This window comes from Giraffa tippelskirchi, chromosome 13 (genome assembly GCF_054371585.1).
Source record: "Giraffa tippelskirchi isolate mGirTip1 chromosome 13, T2T-mGirTip1v1.2.pri, whole genome shotgun sequence".
Lineage (NCBI taxonomy): Eukaryota > Metazoa > Chordata > Mammalia > Artiodactyla > Giraffidae > Giraffa > Giraffa tippelskirchi.
Window position 1 is genome coordinate 11842292 of NC_137287.1, and position 20855 is coordinate 11863146.

General features: G+C 42.7%; 1 protein-coding gene across 7 annotated transcripts in view; it reads left to right on the top strand.

Annotated features, from left to right (window-relative positions):
• AUTS2 (activator of transcription and developmental regulator AUTS2) overlaps positions 1-20855 on the top strand; it is a 1212852-nt gene that overhangs the window by 737708 nt on the left and 454289 nt on the right. The window lies entirely within an intron of this gene.

Genomic DNA, 20855 nt, shown 5'->3' on the forward strand with positions numbered 1-20855 from the left:
CCTCCCACCACCCATGCCCTCACTTTCCGCCTTTATCCTTTCTGCTCCCGGTCTCCCCTCTAGAGCTCCAGACCCACGTCATCAACCACCTGCTGGACGCCTTCCTCAGATAGAAACCATCATTTCTTGCACCCAAAGTAAGTTTCTTGTCCCCTAACTTGGCTTGAGAGCCTCTGAGGTTTGAATCACACTAGTCCACTCTGCCACCTCTTCTCTCTCACTCTCATATCCAGACATTCAATAAGCCATCCACACTCTAGCCCCCTGATTCTTGGGTCTGGAACTTCCTTTTGATTCTAAAAGCCACAGTCACGGTTAAGTCTCCTTTCACCTCCAGCTTAGATTATTGTTCTGGCCTCCGATGGAGTCCCCGCTCTCATTCCACCGTAAACATTCTTCCTAAAATGGTACCCATGCAGTCACCTCATTCCAATTCAGACTGCACTCTGTGTATTTCCTGTTACCATTTACTTTGAATTCAAGTTGAGCCAATCTGTGGGTGAGGGAAGAGCAGGAGAAATGGTTGATGCCCTGCACGGAGTTAGAACTCATTAAATGCTGCATGTTTACTGTAAAATAAAGAAAGTCAGTCATGCAGTGAAATGTAAGGCCAGAAGAACTGCTTTGATGATCAATAGTTGATTAAATAAAACTTAGCTCTCAAAGGATGTATGTTCAGAATTAGTCATGGAATAAAATCTATAACTTGATCGTTCTTCACTTGAGGCCTACCAGAAGAGGGGGTGGCTTGGCTGATTAAGTGTGGATCTCAGCGCGGCATCAACAGGCTGCCTTCTGTTCCCACCAGCCAGAGCGAGCTCACCCTCCAACCCGGGCTGAAGGGGCCAGTCTCCATTCCTGATATGGACGTTTTGATCTTGAGACCAACGTGTGGAGCTTGAAAGGCGTTCCTTGCCAAATGTAGTGCAGGACTGAAATTGGGTCCCTGGAAAAGCCGTGCACTGCCGGTCTTCCGGGGACTCAAGCGAGCACACTTGCCGGGGCCTGGGTTTGTCTCCCTCCACCCCCACTATGCCTTAGACACTTGCTCCCACCCCTGACCCGCAACACTCTGGGCAAGAAAACAGTGATGTTTCTGCACCTGGCAGCAGGTGCTGTGTGGGAAGTGGCCAGCGGAAGGGGGTTTGATGTGTGAGTGAAAGGTCCCCCAGGTAATGCTGCTGGGGAGTGCTTGATCTGAAGCTGAGAACTCACCAGGTCATGCTGGAAATGGTAGCTGCTGGGCATGGCTTTCATCCTTGTTTATCGTCCTTTTTAAGAAAACCCTTCGTGAAGTTTTGTGGTGGGGTGGGGGACATTTGTTGTTGGGTTTTTTGGTTTTTTTTTTTTGGTACAAATGTATATTTTTTTCCTGAGAACGAGAGAGAAAATGTGTGTGTGCACGTGTCTGGAAGAACATTTCTATATTCCTTTTTACCGTCTCTTGTCACTGCAGGGCAAGGTTGTAACCTTTTGACGCAGATTGTGAACCTTAATGAATTCGCCACTTGCCATGGGAAAGAGATGCCTGTTCAAAGAGTGGGAAACATTTTCTTTTGCTAGCAATATCAAGATGAACCTTGTATAGAAAATAATAACTAATCTTTTGATTACCTACTATGTGTTAGCTACCATTTTAAACACTTCGTGTATTAACTTATTCTTCGTAAAATCCATTATCGCTGGTTTTTCCAGTGGCATTTGAGGAAACAAAAACAGAAGGATGTTAAGTCCTTTGCCTGAGGTTGTACATTTAGTGGGCTTCCCTGGTGGCATAGGGTAAAGAATCTGCCTGCGATGCGGGAGACCTGGGTTGGGAAGATCCCCTGGAGGAGGGCATGGCAACCCACTCCAGTATTTTTGCCTGGAGAATCCCCATGCACAGAGGAGCCTGACGGACTACAGTCCATGAGGTCGCAAAGAGAGTAAATGAGAGACCCAGGACTCAAGCTTGGGTTCCAGTACCAGCAGCGTTCATCCTGCTGCTTTTCAGCAGACTGAAAATGATTCCTGGGCACAGGCATGGAGCACTAAGGACTTAACTAGATGTTCCCTCAGGCCGGTACCTAGGACATGGCCCCTGTCTTCAGGGTCCTACTGTCTAGTGGTCAGGGGAAGGGGCTGAGACTGTCTTGTTTATTGATGTGTCTCCATTGCTGGGTGCAGTGTCAGGCAGGTACACGGGAGGTAGTCAGTAAGATTTTGTTGAATCTTGAATCAGTATAGACTCCAGAAGGTTAATTTAGCTTATGGATGATCAAGATTGAATCATGTGCAGTTAACAATAAAGGGGAATTTGAGACTTCTAAAACGTAGCGGTCACACATGCCACCTTTAGGAACACCAGTGGGAAGATAGTTTGGCACCAGTTGGATCACTGTTGTTACCCATTGCGGTATTTTTTGAACTCTCAAAGGTTACGTGGGGGCTCCCTAGCTGCTGTGTGGTTTATAAGTCTATTATGTATATCGTGGGGCCTCCCAGGTGACACTGAGTGGTAAAGAATCTACCTGCCAGTGCAGGAGACATGGGTTCAATCTCTGAGTTGGGAAGATCCCCTGGAGGAGGACATGGCATTCCCAAAAATGTTTCTGGGAGAGAATCCCATGGACAGAGGAGCCTGGCAGGCTGCAGTCCACGGGGTCACAAAGAGCCGGACACAGCTTGAGTTAGCGCGCCCACACATGCGTGTCACGTAAAAATTTCATGCTGTAGAACCATCAGATACACTTGTTGACATGACGCAATGTCGTGAGAGAGAGGGAGGCACAGTGAGGGGGTCAGAAATCGAAAGTGATGGATTCAAAGGTGAGACATAGGACAGAAATGTTAGTGCCTGGAGGACAATTAAGACAATATGGTAAAGACTGGTATGAGGAGCGAAGACCTGAGCAGAGTGGAGGCACAAGAGGAGGGGGAGGCAGGCATGAAACATTGCTTAGCAAAGCTTCAAATTACAGGGGTCCATCAATGACATTAAACTGAGAGACTGAAGAGTTTTTAAACAGTGGCCCTGTGGCTTACCAACTGTCACTTCAGGTTGACAGCCTTTTGATTGGGAAAGGTTTGGGGGCCCCCCTCCACCACCCCCATGTCATTAATCCTCAGAGTGTTTGGACCATGAGTTCTAGGGTGTTCCAAGACAGCATGGGTCAAGGGAGACGGACACTCGTGGCCAAAGGGCTGCCTGCTGTCATGACGGAGGGCTTCGTGAGTGTCAGCAGGTAGGGTAGCTTTACCAGAAAGTGTTTAGAAAAGTAAGACCCAGCTCCCACTTCTCACTCAAACACTTTACTGCCATCTTCCTCTCAGCAAAACTGAGCATTAGGTGCCCCGTGTTTGGTTTGAACTTTGGTTCTAGTTTGCATGAAAATGCATCGTGCCTGTGAGTGCCTCTTCAGTGCTGCTGGGACAGAACCTGGGTGTTTTATGTGCTACCTCTCTTCCAGGAAGATGGAAGGTCCTTGCAAAAGTGATTTCCAAGGAATAACCCAACACTTTAAAGATTTATAGAGCAAGTGTCCACTTTCAGGTTTATTTAAGTTTTACAAAACTTGTCTGCTTCTACTTTGCCGTGTCAGCAAAAGAGTCTGGTATTTAAATAAATAAAACCTGGTGGGACATAATGAAGCACACACACACAAAAAAATATGATACATTAAGTTACTACTAAAGGGAATATTAAGACCTAGGTGATCTTGTCACTGATGCCTCATGAACAGAAAACTGCTTCAGTCTTGAGGCTCTGTGTTTTTTTTAATAAGCTGAAGAATTTGTGAGCTGGAGGATGCTGCGAGGGGTATCCACCAAAGATAATGATCATATTTAAGATCTGCACTTTTGTTTTTATGAAAGGAGGCAGATGATGGTGCAGAACATAAGTGTTAAAAGTACCTGACCCTTTTTCTTTCCTTAGGAGTTTCTCAATGCAGCTAACTTGGTAAGATTTTTTTTTTAAATAAATTCTTTTGAGTACATCATGATATAGAATGTGTTAGGATGAGACAGAGAACAGTAATGGAAGTCAGGAAAACCTATAGACATTAAAAAGAAGTATTTGCTGAGTCCCTCCTGTGTTTACTCTTGTGAGGATTTTAGTAAAAACAAAATATGAGCTCTGCCAAGTTCAGAAGGTATATTTTCTCTGTCTTCATTCATTGTTCTTGGTTTCCTCAGGACCCAGAGCACCTAACACCTTCAGAGCACTTGTCCTGTGAATGAGTGGCTTTGGAAAGAGGCTCTAAAAAACACACTCTTAATCAGTTACATTGTAATGCCTTTATCCTGTTTTTCCATCTAACTAATCCTGTGAAAATTGCTGTGAGGGAGCTTTATTTTACTGAAGAATTTAGACAAAAGAATAAGTAAATGAATGAATGAATGAATAAAAGAAAATTATCTCTCATTCAATCCATAGATGAAATTATCCTAAATCTGCTCATTAAGACTTGTTGGGCTGTGCTTTCTATACCACTGTCCCTGAGTGCTTTAATCATTTATTAATTATTAAACCTCCCCTGTAGCTTAAGGAAAAAGGGAGGCTTGATACCAGTTTGGAATGCAGTAAGTTTCTTTTTTATTTTCCCTAACAGCTACATGCAGTCAGTTAGAAACTGTACCCTGTTGGTACTTTGTTTTACTGGGCCTCAGTCTAAACTGTAAATTAAGCCCAGGAGGTCACTAGAGCATCATCTTCAGGAAACTGCTAGTGTCAGAAACGGGCACTGTGCATTCAGCCCCAGTGTCATCCTATGACATTTGTGTGCCAAAGAGAAGCCTGTCGTTCCTAAAACCTGGCTATAACTACACAAGCCACCTTCACATCTGTGATGGAAGTATTCTGAGAGTGAAGTTCACTTTCATCCAACTTATACAAAAGCCAGACTTACCAGCATGTATTAAATTTCTCTTTTATTTTGCATCATGGCATTTAAGGGAATCCCTGGGGCAGCTTATTGGATCTGAGAGCCAGAGATTTTATTCATTTGGTAAACATTTGTTGAACTCCCACTCTGTGCTGTGCACCACCGGGGAATAAAACTAATACAGTCTCTGTTCTCAAGGATTAGGTAATCTATCATGTAAGTCCAATATGAAAAGCTAGCAGACTTGGGAAGTGATAGGCTGGATAGAGGTAGTGGCCTTAGGAGAAAGGGGGAGAAGAAATAGTGGACCAAGGCTGGCAGCAGGGAGGCTCCAGGTTCCCCTAGGCTGGATAGAGGTAGTGGCCTTAGGAGAAAGGGGGGAGAAGAAATAGTGGACCAAGGCTGGCAGCAGGGAGGCTCCAGGTTCCCCTGGGAATGCTAGTGTTAGAGTGGAGAGAAAGCATTTTGAAATCTCATTTCAGCAGCCAGGAGGGGAAGGCTCCAGTAGGATGGGTAGGGGAAAAGGAGTCAGGGCAGTTGGGTCAAGGTCTGGCCTCCTTCCCGGAATGTGATGACAGGGACCCCCAAGAATCAACAATGATACCAGCTAAGTGAAGACAGTCAGGAAACATCTTGCAAGAGCTGCCTTAATTTGGATCCTTGCTGGTGTATTTTAACAAAGTCATTTACCATATGAATGATTAGATACCATGACAATACAGGTAGAAGCACTTAGACTGGCGCTTGCTATCTAGTCATTAAGGGCTTCCCTGGTGGCTCAGACTGGAAAGAATCCGCCCGAAGTGCAGGAGACTCAGGTTCGATCCCTGAGTGGGGAAGATCCCCTGGAGAAGAGAACGGCAACCCACTCCAGTATTCTTGCCTGGAGAATTCCATGCACAGAGGAGCCTGGCAGGCTACAGTCCATGGGGTCCCGAGGAGTCGGACAGGACTGAGCCACTAACGCTTTCACTTTTTCAAAGGAGTTACCCAGCTAGAACAAGGCGGGGAAGGTGCAGCAGCAATTCAAGTCCAGTGTTGTTGAACACCTTCGATCTTAACCAGGAAGCAGTTGTACCTCCTTTAATATAGAAAGTTCTTCCAAACATCCCAACACCAGGTGTCCACATATTTTCATATTAGAATAGCTTTGCATTAGGTCTCTTCTCCTCTCATTTTCTTTCTCCATAAATTTGGCAGAACTCCATAGGCTTCACTTAAACATTGTTATAAGTGATTGCAGTGCTGTTTTAAATATTTGTGAAGAGAGTTAGGAAGCATATGCACTCTGATTTTTGTGTGTGTCTATTTCATTATTTTTAAAAAATCCTGGTTATAAGCCACCAAATTGATTTAGTAGTTTGTAGCACCTTTGAGTGTTCTCTCAGACACCAAATAAACAGTATTCCCAACCACAGTGACTAAATCATGCACTTCCATGTTTGAAAAATTTATAGGGTAGAAAGAAAATGTATGTGGCTAGATAAATAACCAGGCAGTTGGGACATGTCTGAAGTGAAACACTAGTTTCCTGAAACATATTCACTAAACATACAGCCGTGTCACAAAAAAAGATTACGCTCAAGAGAATTTATTATGATATGTTTGCTCCCCAGGAGTATTGCCCTTAGTATATGGGGCATCTCCATATTGAAGTCATTTGTTTGGGATTCTGTTTATGAAAATGAAATGTTCCCTTGAATCTTGGAAAACTTATTTGGTCAGTCCAATTAAGAAAAAATGAATTTTGTGTTTAGCATTCTAGTTCTGATATTAAAAGGGGCATTCAATAACTGTAGTAAATTTAGAGGTCACTTAGAGACTGAATTGATTGTCTTGTTTTAACATTTTGCCTTTCAAGAAGGTTTATCACCAAAACTTCTTTACTTGTATAAATTCCACTTGAGTTTGGGACTTTTTTTTTTTAAGGGAAAAAAAAATATTTTAGTGATAATTGTTATATGTATCATAGTGTATTTGTGCAAGTGAGACTTCCCAAATCTTGACAAAAATGAATTGAAGGGAATGCATTTTGAACAAGGCTGATCTTTACTGTGTAAACGAGCTTTCATAGTGTGGTATAATATCTCTGCAAAGCTGTGGAATTTTATCCTCTGCATTCTGAAGCTGCTAGATGCTAAAGTCTCAGCTTTATTCATGTGGAGCCAAGAGAAGGCAACCACTTACATGTCAGCCTTATATCCAAGCAGAGATGATCACAAAATGATGGCTTTTGCGGTGTAACAAAATGCCTACCAGAAGTCAGATGATTTGTTGTTGTTTTGATTTTGTGTTCTTCTCTACTGGTGAGTGTCTATTTAAAAGTAAGTGAGAATCCAGCAAGTGAAAAAGTGTCACACATTCCTTTCTCCAGGGGATCTTCCCAACCCAGGGATCAAACCCCAGTCTCCTGCATTGCAGGTGGATTTTTTACCATCTGAGCCACCAGGGAAGCCCACACTTTTTAAAACCGAAGAAATATGGCCATTTTACTAAGAGAAAGAGACAGTCTAGCACAGGGGTTCAAAGTGATAGCTCCACAGTCCCCGCCGGCTGGATTTGAATCCCACCACTACTATAACAATGCAGTCAGCCACCCTGTAGATACAAATTCTTAGGCAGTTGGGAGTGATTATCAAATGAGTCCATGCAAATAGATTGTCCTGTCCCCAAACAAGACACAGACTGTGGACATCAGCCTGATTGTCACATCCAGGCAGCCTGGGGCCCTGTGCTCAAAGGACCCAGCAAGCTCAGGCAGATGGTAGTCCTAGAAACAACCTCGTAGGGGCACCTCCCGCAGTCACGGTCATGGAGACAGTATCCAGCCAGGTCATGCTGAAGCCTCGTTCTGCTTTCTTTTCAGCTGTGCTGCAGCATGTGAGATTATAGCTCCTCAACCAGGAATCAAACCTGTGCCTTGTACAGTGGAAGATCATAGTCTTAACCACTGGACTGCCAGGGAATTCCAGCCTTGTTCTACTTCTGTCCAGGGCTCGAGGGATAGCATAAAGCCCTAATTTTCTTCATTTTTTTGGTGTAAGAACCTTATATGTATTGCTTTCCTTTGACTTGAATCAAAGCTCGAGTTCAAATGGGCGCCTCCCAACAACATCACCCTGTTCCTTCCTGGCTCACACCAGTGAGAACCATCCTAGAGCTGGAGTGGGAGTTAATCCCACAGACGCTGAAAGTGGAAACGAGGATATTTCCCAAAGGAAAACGGGGGTATTGTTGTACCAAGAAAATTGAAAGGATGAAGTGACAGAAACAACAAATGTCTATATAGAAGTGAGGATTGGGCCAAGGTCACTTGGTTCTCCAGTTAGCATTGGCCCAGAAAAAGGTTTGCAGAAGACCCAGGTTTGCAGGGGAGGCTGGTGCACAACCCAACTCAGAGGCTCAGATAGGTCAAGTCAGCGGAAAGGAAACAGACATTGGAAAGAAATAATAGTCACTGGGTGTCTTATGCCATACCAGGATCTTTACATGTGTGGTCTAGTGTAAGCCTCAGCACACCATAAAGTAGAACTGAGGATTTATTGGGACTGGCGATGAGGATAAAGATAAATCTGGAGTCACCCAGAGCTTTGCATGACCCCAGGGCAGGCCGAGAAAGCAGGCCTCATAGAGGGGAACATGAGTGCTAAACGGTGTGGGGCCTGCAGGCAGGTTAAAAAGGGGGCTGCTCGTGGTTGACAGTGAAATTCTTCTTTTGACCTAGATGTGAAGTGATTAATTACTTTGGTTGTTTGGAAAGCAGTAAAGCCAACGAACCATGCCACGGTCTTGATCTTGCAACCCACATATCTTATTTTTCAACAATGGAAAATAGTTTTTAAGAGATAAATGTGACTTCTGTGTACCATATATATATTTGTGCCACATTTAATTTCATTAGCTGTGATGTCACATAGCTGTGCTTATTTAACTGCGTAGACCAGATGGTAAAGCTTTCTGAAGAAAAACGGTTCCACAATGTAATTGAACATGTCCTGTTGACAGAGTTACAACCACCCATTTCCCAATTAAATATAGGTGATTCAATAAAATGGACAGAGTCTTTTTCTCTGCCACCACTTCTAGCTCAAAACAGAAGGGAGAAAATATGCTACAAAGTGGGGAAATTGCACAATTATGGTGGATAGCACAAGCTGATAGGAAGAGAGGCAGGCCTCCCCCTCCCACCCTGGACAAAAGAGGAGCTCTTTACTGATACCTAGGCTTGGCTGGTGACCAAGGGCAGAGGCCTGGCTTTCTTGGTTATGACCAGTCTGAAAATGGACATGAACATTACGAAGACTAGCCAGGACCTGTTGAAACACCATGTAGAGCGTTGGCTTCTGAGTGGAATCAAGTGCAGAGGAAACATTTGTGTTGACTCTGGGCAGGTGAGGATGCTGGGTTTTACAACTTTTCAATCAATACAGAAATATGCCAGCCAAATCAGTGTTTGTGAACAAACATCTGATAGAGCTGTTACTGAAAATATTTCTGTATTTATTGAAGAAAAGATTAACTAACTGTAGGCAAGATCACTGGAGATGATGACAATGATGGTTATCACTAGAGATGATAATAAATGAGACATTCTTATGGAGAAGTTGGGAAATAGCACCTGACCATGTGGAGGAACTTAAATGAAGCAGTTGCTACGTGTGTATCTTTCTTAGCTAGCTTAGTACTGAGTGAGTAAAAACTTGCAGTCATTCTCACTCTCTCCTTGTAGAGAAGTTGAAAATTTGAGAGTCAGAAGCAACCAGATCCTCTCAAGGTCATCCTTTCATTTTACCAATGAATCAATAGAGGGTTAAAGAGAAGAACTCACACACCTTCAGAGAAATTAGGGCTGGGGACTTCCCTGGTGGTCCAGTGGCTCAGACTCCACGCTCCCAATGCAGGGCGCTCAGGTTCAATCCTAGGTCAGGGAACTAGATCCCACTTGCAACAACTAAAAAGATCCTACATGCCACAGTGAAGGTTGAAGATCCTGTATGCTGCAACTAAGATCCCGTGCAGCCAAATAAATAAGTAAAATTTTAAAAGAGAGAGATTAGGGCCAGGACCCAGTTGTCTCTTCTCCCATGACTGGCTTTGATCCTGTTCCAGTGCTAAGAAGATGATGGAGAGAGTGGAGGGTGGGGCGTGAACATGTGAGGGTTGCCTGCCCTCGCTGCTGGTCACCCAAAGCGGCTTCACTTCTGTCTGTTTCATATATTGGGGTCCCATGTAAGAATTTATTTAAAATACTGTTCTCATGTAAAAATGTACAAAGTTTGAAACCCGCTATCCTCAACCACAGGTGGGCGTGTATGATGCCTGCCTGTCTTCACTCCAGCCCAGCGGGCCTTACAATATGGGCTTCTCTGTATCTACTCTTTTCCTGATTCATATGACAAAAAGTAAAGTGAAAGTCGCTCAGTCGTGTCCAACTCTTTGCGACCCCATGGACTATACAGTCCATGGAATTCTCCCAAGGCCAGAATACTGGAGTGGGTAGCCTTTCCCTTCTCCAGGGGCTCTTCCCAACCCAGGGATCGAACCCAGGTCCCTGCATTGCAGGTGGATTCTTTACCAGCTGAGCCACAAGGGAAGCCCAAGAATACTGGAGTGGGTAGCCTATCCCTTCTCCAGCTGATCTTCCTGACCCAGTAATCAAACCAGGGTCTCCTGCATTGCAGGCGGATTCTTTACCAACTGAGGTAAGCTGAACCAAATCTTGTGGAGAAAGAAGGTAGAATAAGGAAATGTCTCAGGGCAGTTGACTGTTTATAGACAGCATAGAACATTGTCACCCTACCTCTATCCCAATTAGATTTGGGAAAATTGGACTTAGGAATCTGAACCCAGGATGTTAGTCCCAGCTCTGCAGGGAGCTGCTGTTTGACGTTGCACACTGCCGGTAGACCTGTTCAGAGAACCACCAAGTCCCCACCTGATAAAGGAAGTAGGCAAAGACGGCAAACCTTGTCCAGCTGCTGCAGGAGAGAATCCAGGCAGGGAGAGAAATACAGTCTACCTTGAGCCCTTCAGCACCAGCCACCTGCCTGCATGGGTCTTCACTCCTGGCCTCCTCTCTAAAGCACCTCTGCTCGTGACTCAAAAATCTAACTGTTCTTTTGACATGTTTTACACCTGATTCCTTTAATCACCAAGTCTTGAGCTACTTTCCCTGCTTTTAGCCCTGTGGGTGGGGGCTAGCCTCAAGTTCAGCCCAGCAGGCTGAACCTGGAGAGGCAATCATGGTCCCCAAATGGACTCCTTTGTTCCCAAAAGGGCCCTTTCTAGGAGGCTCCCCAGGGGCTGCGGGTCTGTTCTCCCAAGGCTTCCTGATTGCCTCTCCACCCGGCCCCGGAGGGATCTGATTGCAGCTCTGTTTCCCCTGGGCCTTTGCTTGCTTTTTACCCACTTGCAGCCTGTCTCCTGAAGGCCTGAATGGCCTGTCCACTTCTCCCAGGGCACAGGACTGTTCTGCAGCTCCTCTTCAGCTGCCTCAGCCATCTAACCTCTGCCTGCCTGGTTTCTAGGTTTTCCCTACTGCCTGAATATTCCTGTGAACACAGGTACATGCACACACACGATACAGCCTATCTTGAAAGCACCTCTGCATCTTTCTCTCAGCACTGCTTAATATCATCCCCACCGTAATATCATCCCCACCTTCTCCCAAACCTAACTTCCCACACTAGCCAGCCAGGGCTGAGATAGCCATGACTTTTTCTTTAGTTTACTTGGAACTGCTAGAAGAGGCCCAGGTATTGTGTGCTTCTCACGTCGTCTAATTTATCTGAACACAGGGCCCATAGCTGCTTCTAACAGAGGAGATCAGTTTTACTCTGAGTGGTTTCTTTTAGCCATGTTGGAATTTTTTCTTCCCGACCCAGGGATGGAACCCACAGGTCTTATGTCTCCTGAGTTGGCAGGCAGGTTCTTTACCATTCGCACCACTTGGGAAGCCCAAGATACACAGGTAGATCATGTAATTCAGGATTTGGATGTTCTGGGCATCATACTGTGTCCTTCCAAACTTAATAAAGGTATAGTTGGTCTAAGTCGTCTTTCTGTAGTAATCTCTACAGACTGCTTTTAGAGTAGTCTGTTCCCATCTGCTCTTAGACTCCCTGTTTTGTAGTATGTCATCGATAGGCCTGCATTTGTCATATAACATTTGTCGTTTAATTTTCATTTTGTTCCTGCTCACATCCACATAGTCATCAGCATGGGATGACTATGGTGACATCTTTTCAGCCTAAAGAGGAGACACTGGTATTTAGTCAGTCTCTACAGCCTCAGTGGAGGTGTCTGTGGTTCCTCAAGTCTTTTTAAATATTGAGAAGAGCTCCCTGACCCCCAATCAACTCCATGGACCCTTGCTCCCAGGCACTGAATTTAACAGTGGTTAGTTTCTGTCTCAGTACTATGATGAGGGAGAGAAGCTGCATTTAGGATTTTCATTTGAAAGGTTGGACAGCAAGACCTTCTGCTCCACTGGATTTTTAAAATAGGCTTAATGTTTTCTACTCCAGAGAACTGAATGCCTTTTAGGTAAGGAAACTAAAATATAGTAGGTCAACTTTAAGATCACTGTGCAAATTTATGTCAGAATCACTTGAACAACTTTTTTGTGTATCTGTTGGGTATAAGCCAGTGGGCTAGAAACCCGGAAGTGACAGAAAGGGGTGAAAGTGGCAGACCCTGCCCTCAAGGGGTTTCTGTATAAGAGAGCAAATAAAGTATAAATAAAATTAATGACATTCAGCAGCAGTGAATGAGTTTAAACCACTAATTTGTGAAGATTTCAGAAAATGAGAAAGGAATTGATTTCTTTGTTTTAAAAAATAGCTTATTGAGATGAAGTTCACATAACAAAGTTAACCATTCGAAATGAACAATTCGGTGGCACTTAGTGCATCCACAATGTTGTGCAACTACCTAAAGTAAACCCCTCATCTACTGAGCAGTGTACTAATTCCACTCTGCTCCAAGCTCCTGGCAGTCTCTGATCTCTCTTAAAAGCTTATCTATTCTGGATATTTCATATAAAGTGAATCATGCAATATATGACCTATTTCTCTGCTTTTTTGCTTAGCATATATTTTGTAAGTTCATCCATATTGTAGCATGTTTCAGTACTTATTTCCTTTTTATGTTGAATAATTTTCCAATGTATGTGTTTACCATAGTTTTTTATCCATCGATGAAAAATTTGGGCCATTTCTACCTTTTGGCTATTTTGAATAGTGGTGCTATGAACATGTGTGTACATGTACTTGTATGAATATCTGATTTCAGTTCTTTTGGTTATGCACCTAGGAGTCAAATTACAGGGTCATATGGTTAAGTCTGTGTTTAACCTTTTGAAGAATCACTAAATCCATAGGCTGAATCTTTTGGGGTACCCACCAGCAGTGAGGGTTCCAATTTCTCTACATCCTAACACTTGCTCTTTTTCTTTGTTTGCTTTCTTCTGTTTTTTTTTTTTTTTTTTTTTTTTTAAGTAGCCACCTTAGTGGATGTGAAGCAATACCATGTGGTGGTCTTTATTTGCATTTTCCTGTTAATGATAATAACATGGTTCCATGAACCTGCATATCTTCTTTGAAGAAAGGTGTATTCCTATTCTTTTCTCACTTTGAGTTGGGTTCTCTTTTGGTTGTTGAATTGTAAGAATTCTTTATTTATTGTTTATACTAGACCCATATCAGATCCCTACTTTGCAACTTTTCCCCATTCTTTAGCTTATGTTTTCACTTTCTTGGTAATACTCTTTGTTGCAGTTTTTAATTTTAATGGAATCCAATTTATCTGGTTTTCTTCTTTTATTGCTCATTTTTTTATACTATGTCTAGGAATCCATTGCCAAATCCAGGGTCCTAAGGATTTACCCCTCTGTTTTCTCTTAAGAATTGTATGGTTTTAGCTCTTATATTGAGGCTGATGATCTATGTTGAGGTAATTTTTGTACATGATGTAAGGATTGTACATTGAGGATTGGCTTTTCCATTTCTGCCAAAGACCATTGAAATTTTGATAGTAATTGCATAGAATCTGTAGTTCACTTTGGGTAGTACTGACATTTTAACAATGTTAAGTTTTCCAATTCATGAATATGGTGTGTCTTTCCATTTACTCAGATCTTCAGATTTGTAGTTTTAGTGTGTAAGTCTTTTACTTCTTTAGTTAAGTTATTCCCTATCCTTTTGGATACTACTGTAAATGAGTAATTATTTTAATTTCATTTTTGGATGGTATGTTCCTGGTATATGGAAATACAACTGATTTTTGTGTGTTGGTCTTACACGTTGCAACTTGGCTGAATTCATTTTATTAGCTTTGGGATTTTCTGTATACGGAATCATTTCATCTGTGAACAGAGATCTCTTTTATTTCTTTTTCTTATCTAACTGCTCAGGTTAGAACTTCCAGCACAGTTTTCAGTAACAATGGTGAGCACAGACATCTTTGTTTTGTTCATGATCTTAGAGAGGAAAGGTTTCAGTATATCCCTGCCAAGTATGAGGTTAACTATGGGTTTTTCATAAATGCTCTTATCGTCTTTAAGGAACTTCCCTTCTATTCATAGTTTTCTGAGTGTTTTTATCATAAGAGGGTGTGGGATTTTGTCAAATGCTTTACCTACACCTTGGCTTCCCAAGTGGCACTAGTAGTAAAGAATCTTCCTGCCAGTGCAAGAGACCCAAGAGATGTGGGTTCAATTCCTGGGTCAGAAAGCTCCCCTGGCGTAGGAAATGGTACCTCACTCCAGTACTCTTGCATGGAAAATTCCATGGGCAGAGAAGCCTGGCAGGCTACAGTCCATGGGGCCACAAAGACTCAGACATGACTGAGCACACACACATTGCCTACATCATTTGAGATGTTTGTGTGGTGGGTAGAATCTTACAGAAAGAGGAGAATGGGTTAATAGAGATAAAGAGAAATGTGAAATCTGGAGAAGTAAGTAGCTAAAGTACAGTGCTAGGAATGTGACTAGTATCTGCAGAGACTACTGCACAATCTACAGTCACTGGAGGAGAATATAGCAGAGCAGAGGACTAGATGACAAGCCTGGAAAGGACAGATTCTGAGAACACTAGGAAGGACCTTGAATGCCAGAATACCTTGCACTGCCGCTGCTGCTGCTGCTAAGTCGCTTCAGTCGTGCCCGACTCTGTGCGACCCCATAGACGGCAGCCCACCAGGCTCCCCCGTCCCTGGAATTCTCTAGGCAAGAACACTGGAGGGGGTTGCCATTTCCTTCTCCAATGCATGAAAGTGGAAAGTGAAAGTGAAGTCGCTCAGTCGTGTCCGACTCTTGGTGACCCCATGGACTGCAGCCCACCAGGCTCCTCCGTCCATGGGATACTAGTGGAGCTTTTTGGGGTTTCTGACCCCAGTGAACTAAGAATTGTGACAGCTCATTGTTCTCCGTCTCTGTGTGCCCACTTCCACTTTTGACTTTTTCATCCATCTATCTAACATCTAACACCCTTCCTTCTTAATTCTGGCAGTGAAGTGTCACATACACTTGATGAACAAAGGAAATACTGGATTTCTTCAATACAATATAATGAATCCTATGATTTTTTAAATTTAGGATAAATAAAAACAATATTAAGAAGTAAGCCAACTCTTTGTGGTGGTTCGTTTCTAGTTATGTACAGGGACAGACATGGTAACAAGCCAACAGCTTTTGTCGAGGCTGTAAATTAGACAGGAGAGAGGAACGAGCTGCACATTCCTAGCTCCTGGCCAAGGTTCCTGAGATTTCTGCCAGCCCTCTCACAGACAGCAGCATGGTTCCTCAGCTGTCCTTCTAGTCAGAGAGACAGATGGAACCTCAGGGGCTTCCTGTTCACGCGTCTCAGAATTCAGAGTTGTTATGATGTGTGGGCTTTGAAAATGCCACACTTTAGGGAAGCCGAGTTTCTGCATCTCAGGCTTTCTTCTATTGAGCATGTGTTCCTTTCCATCTCTGTGGCATTAATTTTTGTTGTGTGTGCCTCCAGGGTCCTAAGGATTCCAGGTTCCTGGAATCTCAGCAGAGGATGAGTTCTGGTTCTGCTGGAAGGTGGGCTCATTAAATGTACTTGAAGTTTGCCTTCCTGCAGGCTCTCCTGCCTGGTTCTCAGGTCAGCCTCGTTCCCTCCCTCTTCTTGTTTAGTCAGTCACTCTCTTCTCCAGTGAGCAGTCATTTCCTGGGACTTTGCTCCCTCCAGGTAGTGGGCTTTGACCTGAAGGCCAGCTTGTCTATGTAAATGTCCAGTGTGTATCAGAGATGTGACTATTTAGCTCTTAAACCAGGTGCCTCTGCCCTTTCTAAAGACCTTTCCAGCATACTGTTAACCTAAGTGCCAGGGGCAGAAGACCCCAGGGGCACCTGATGCAAATGTTAATGACTTTTTCATTAGGACACTTTATCACAGAATTCCAGCTGTTGGTGTCAGCAGGTGACAGTGAGGCCTCTCTTGGTTAAGAAGAATATGAAGAGCAATGGAAATCAGAAATGGAAAGAGGAATTGGATTCAGTCATCAGAAAGCTATTTGACATCTAAATTTTAGCCAGTAGTGGATATGGCTGCATGGAAAATGCATGCATACATCCAGTGTTGCAAGGTCATAATTTTCTTATCACCATCATCAAGCAATGTTAATGAGGAACCCAGTTATGCATGACTCTGTATGCAGCAATGCAATGATACTTTCCAGGTAAATCGCGTAGGGTATGTAAAGTGACTGAGACTTGACAGTTAGCATGGTTCTTTCATTGCAGCAAAGCAGCTGAAGTAAATGAGTGAGTCTAATCTTTGAGAAAGCCTAGAACTAAAAAGTCTAAAATTTGGAAGGAAGTCGCGGTCTTTCATGTTACACACCGTGGCATCATTGACTCAGTGGACATGAGTTTGAGTAAACTCTGGGAGATAGTGAAGGACAGGGAAGCCTGGTGTGCTGCATTTCCTGGGGTCACAAACAGTCAGACATGACTGAGTGACTGAACAGCAACAACACGTTATACAATGGAATCTTCCTTTCTTAAAAGACTCACAGACTTTTATGCTGGAACATCTAATACAGATTTTATTTTTCTTTTTGAAACAGTTGGCTTGCTAACAGTTAGAAAATCCTTATAGGTTAGTTACCAAAAAAGTTGAGCAATATAAAAAGAGCATCTAAACTAAAAAGGAAAAGCCATCGATTCACCCCAGCCCACCAAACATGCTTCCACTCCCACTGGATGACCACTGTTAACATTTCTCTATCGCCTTCCCATCCTCCTTTTAAGTACAGATATATGCACGTGTACTCAGACATTGCTTTAAGTTCATATTGATACACGCGTATGTTTTCTCTGATTGGCTTTGCCTGCATGGAAGGTTAGGGCTGTTGTTTAGACCTGCTCCCCTTAGCTTCTGGAAGAGAAAAGCCAACAGCCTTACCCCTTTATTCTGCCTATTGCATTAGGAGTAAGCTTACTGATCACTACTTTTGGCTTTACTTTTAGATGGCTGATTTTTATTGGTTTTAATGCCACAGCCAGTTAGCCTTTATGTCTTCACATTCAGAATTTGTTTCTTTTGTTTGGGGTGAAAATAATTTCTGCCACCAAGTGCCCATTTGCTAACTAAGAATGCCTTTAGCAGAGGCAGAAAGCACCAGGACTGCCTCTCTGGTTTTTACAAGGGGCACTTACCTCTAAGGCTATAACTTTTAACTGAATTAGATTCAGGGTCATTTTTTTCAAATGATAGATATCTGTGTGACCATCAAGGTGCTATATGCTCAGTAAAACATAAACGTATTCTCTTCTGTGGCTTTTCCCTCAGAAGCCTACTTATCTGCCTCAGTGTCTTCTGTGTCAGCCTTGTTTTGTTTTGAAGTTGATGGTTTGTTCCTGGACATTGTAAACCCTGTTCATTGACTGTGGGGTTGACTACTGATTCAGAAATCCAGTCCCTGGAGACGTAAAGCTCAGCAGACATGCACAGAGTGGGCCCCTGCTTTTGCTGAAGTCCCTCTTCATCTCCAGGAACTGAATTTTTCATGCAGTAATTAAAATTTGTAGGTCAGGCCTCCCATGGCACCGTTTGCTGCTAATGTGGGAAAGCAGTGATCAGATTCGCTTACGCTGCTCTTCACTGAGCTGAGACTTAAAGGATGAAGGGTGACATTTTCCCCCATTTTGTAAATTAATGCCATTGATCTGCCTAACAAGAACAAAGTTAGGCTTCAAAATACCAAATGATAAAGAGATTAAGACTTTAAATGGCTTTCCAAAAGGCAACCTCTATTGTAAGGCTCCAAGCTGACTATTGAACTTTCAATTAGAATTTCTAATAGGCTATTGACTTAAATGGATAAAATGTTGCAAGTGATAGCTTTCAAGATGACAAAGATTGCTTCTTACGTTCTGCAGTATTACTTGATGTAGCGTATACCATTCTGGAAGGTGAATAAGCAGAATAATAAACTGTTAGCCTCTCTTTGTAGCATGTCAGCTGCATCTTGGTATAGTTTATCTCAAAGATGAATGAAAGCGTTTGTAAAAAAATAAATGTATTTTTGAAATGCTTTGTGTTTTCTGACTATGAGTTCCATGAAACCTTTCATGGCATGGGAATCTCTTAGTCTCTGACATTGTGGCAGTGTTCTTCTTTCATGAAAAGCAGTCAGTGTGTATGTGTTTCTCTTGCCCACAGGCATTCACGCGTGCTTGCACGTATGTCCATAGTTGTGACTCCTTCAGCTGTTTTGTCTGTCATTGCTCTCTGCCTCAGTTTACTGTTCTTAGAAAATAAGATTTGCCTCCCTGATGGGCTACCAGGGAAGTTTGACTCAGTCTGGGCCTTGTTATAAAACAGTAGCTCTAATACATTTTTTCCAATACTAATTTTTCAAAGACCAGCTACCTCTTCTAGGATAAAGGGTTAATATTATGCTTATGTTACAGTGCATTAAAAACTCTAATTAAAACAGCATTACGTTCCCATCTGCCAATCTCCAGTAATCTTCTTTAATTGCAGTAATTAAACTATATTTACATGTTCAGAATACTTGTAATTTAGCAAATTGCACTCTCTGCTCTACATTTAATCAAACAACCAGTTCCAGTATATTTAGTGTGGAAAGAAGTAATTTCAATGTTTTGATTACTATAGCAGATTTGACAGAGTAAGTGCCCCTCTAGTAGAGGGCTTGAAAGGGAAGGCAAACATGAAATACAGTCATGGTTTTGATTGTCATGTGAATGCCTAATTACATGTTGGAGGATTAACTATTAAAGGGTATCATGGTTGCGCTTGATGTTTAGATACAGCCAACATTACAGATAGCAGAGACTGTCTTTTAGGGAAATTTGACAAAAGAAGCTAAGTTTTCTCTCTAAAGGTTGGGAGATCATTGGAAATTGTAGTGAAAATGTTGCCTGAATTGTATAATTGCCATTGTGTCTCTTGCCTGTGATAGCAAAGCCTGCTGTGTGAGATGATTATTTTAGTCTCCCCAGCTAGCATGCGTGCATGCTCAGTCATGTCTGACTCTTTGAGACCCCATGGACTGTAGCCCATCAGGCTCCTCTGTGCATGGGATTTTCCAGGCAAGAATATTGGAGCAGGTTGCCATTTCCTTCTCCAGAAAATCTTCCCAATCCAGGGATCAAACCCGTGTCTCTTGCGTCTCCAATACCGGCGGCAGATTCTTTCCCACTGCACCACCCGGGAAGCCGTCTCCCCAGCTGGAGTTCAGAGGAAAGTTAGTGAGCGGCGGCAGCACAGGGAGATCTTCCTGACGATGACAGTTCAGGAGTGAGTCCCTCCACATATTCTGTCTTTTGTGTTGTGTCTCTTTCGCTCTGGAGAAGACCCAAGGTTTCCTGGAAAGGCCCTGTCAGGAGAAGTCAAGCCTTTTTCCTTCCTTCCTTTCATACTGGACCATTCCACCTAACCCATCTCCACAGCCAGCCCCATCTCTGCTTCTTGGTTTCCTCATTTTACTTAATTTCTAATTTTTTTTTTTTATTGTGGTAAAAGTCACATATTGTAAAACATTATTTTAACTATATTTAACTGTGCAGTTCAGTGGCACTAAGTACATTTACATTATTGCACTACTCTCACCATTATCCGTGTCCTGAATTTTTCACCTTCTCCAACTGAAACTATGTCCCCATTAAACACTAACTCCCCATCCCTTACGCCCCTCCCCTCCACACACCCCTCTCCGCCCCCACCAGCTCCTAGCATCTACCAGTGTACTTTTGGATTCTGTGAATTTGACTATGCTAGGCACCTCATATAAATGAAATCAAACAGTATTTGGCTGCACCTAATGTATTAATATATTGGAATGCATTTTTAAGGTTATAAGTTTCCTCATTTTAAAAACAGAAATAATGTTATGAATATTGAATGTAATCAAAGAAACACTCTCTTCCTCACCTTAAAAGTATTTTTGTTACTATTACTACCTAGTTGCACCACTACAATAGTTTCTGTCTCCTTATCTGTATAAATTTGACAGGGGTATTGGGTATTGCCATCACATCTCTGCTTTCCAAAACAACACATCAGTTTTTTCAACATAGAATTTGAAATAACGTTCTCTCTTCCAGTAGCTTCATTGTAATTAGATGATGTTAACAGTATTTTCTAAAATTTGTATGTCTCCTCACTTCTGGGCCATCTATTGTATTAATAAGGATTATACATTAATGAAAATAAAAAGACAGTCTAGCACTGCTATTGAATACCAATGGTAAACCTTGGTTCTTGAGCATGTGAGAAGAGTGAAGCTACTGAATTGTTAAAATGATATGTGGGGGTGAGAACCTGAGATTTTCTTCATGGTTCAGTTAGTAACTTGCCAGATGGTATTGAACAACGTGTTTCACTTCTTAGCTTTTGTATTGTTAGACAAAAGGTAGAGAGTAGGCCTTGGACTTTCTTTTTTTTTTGGCTCATGGAGAAGTCACTTACATGAAAAACCTTGACCAAA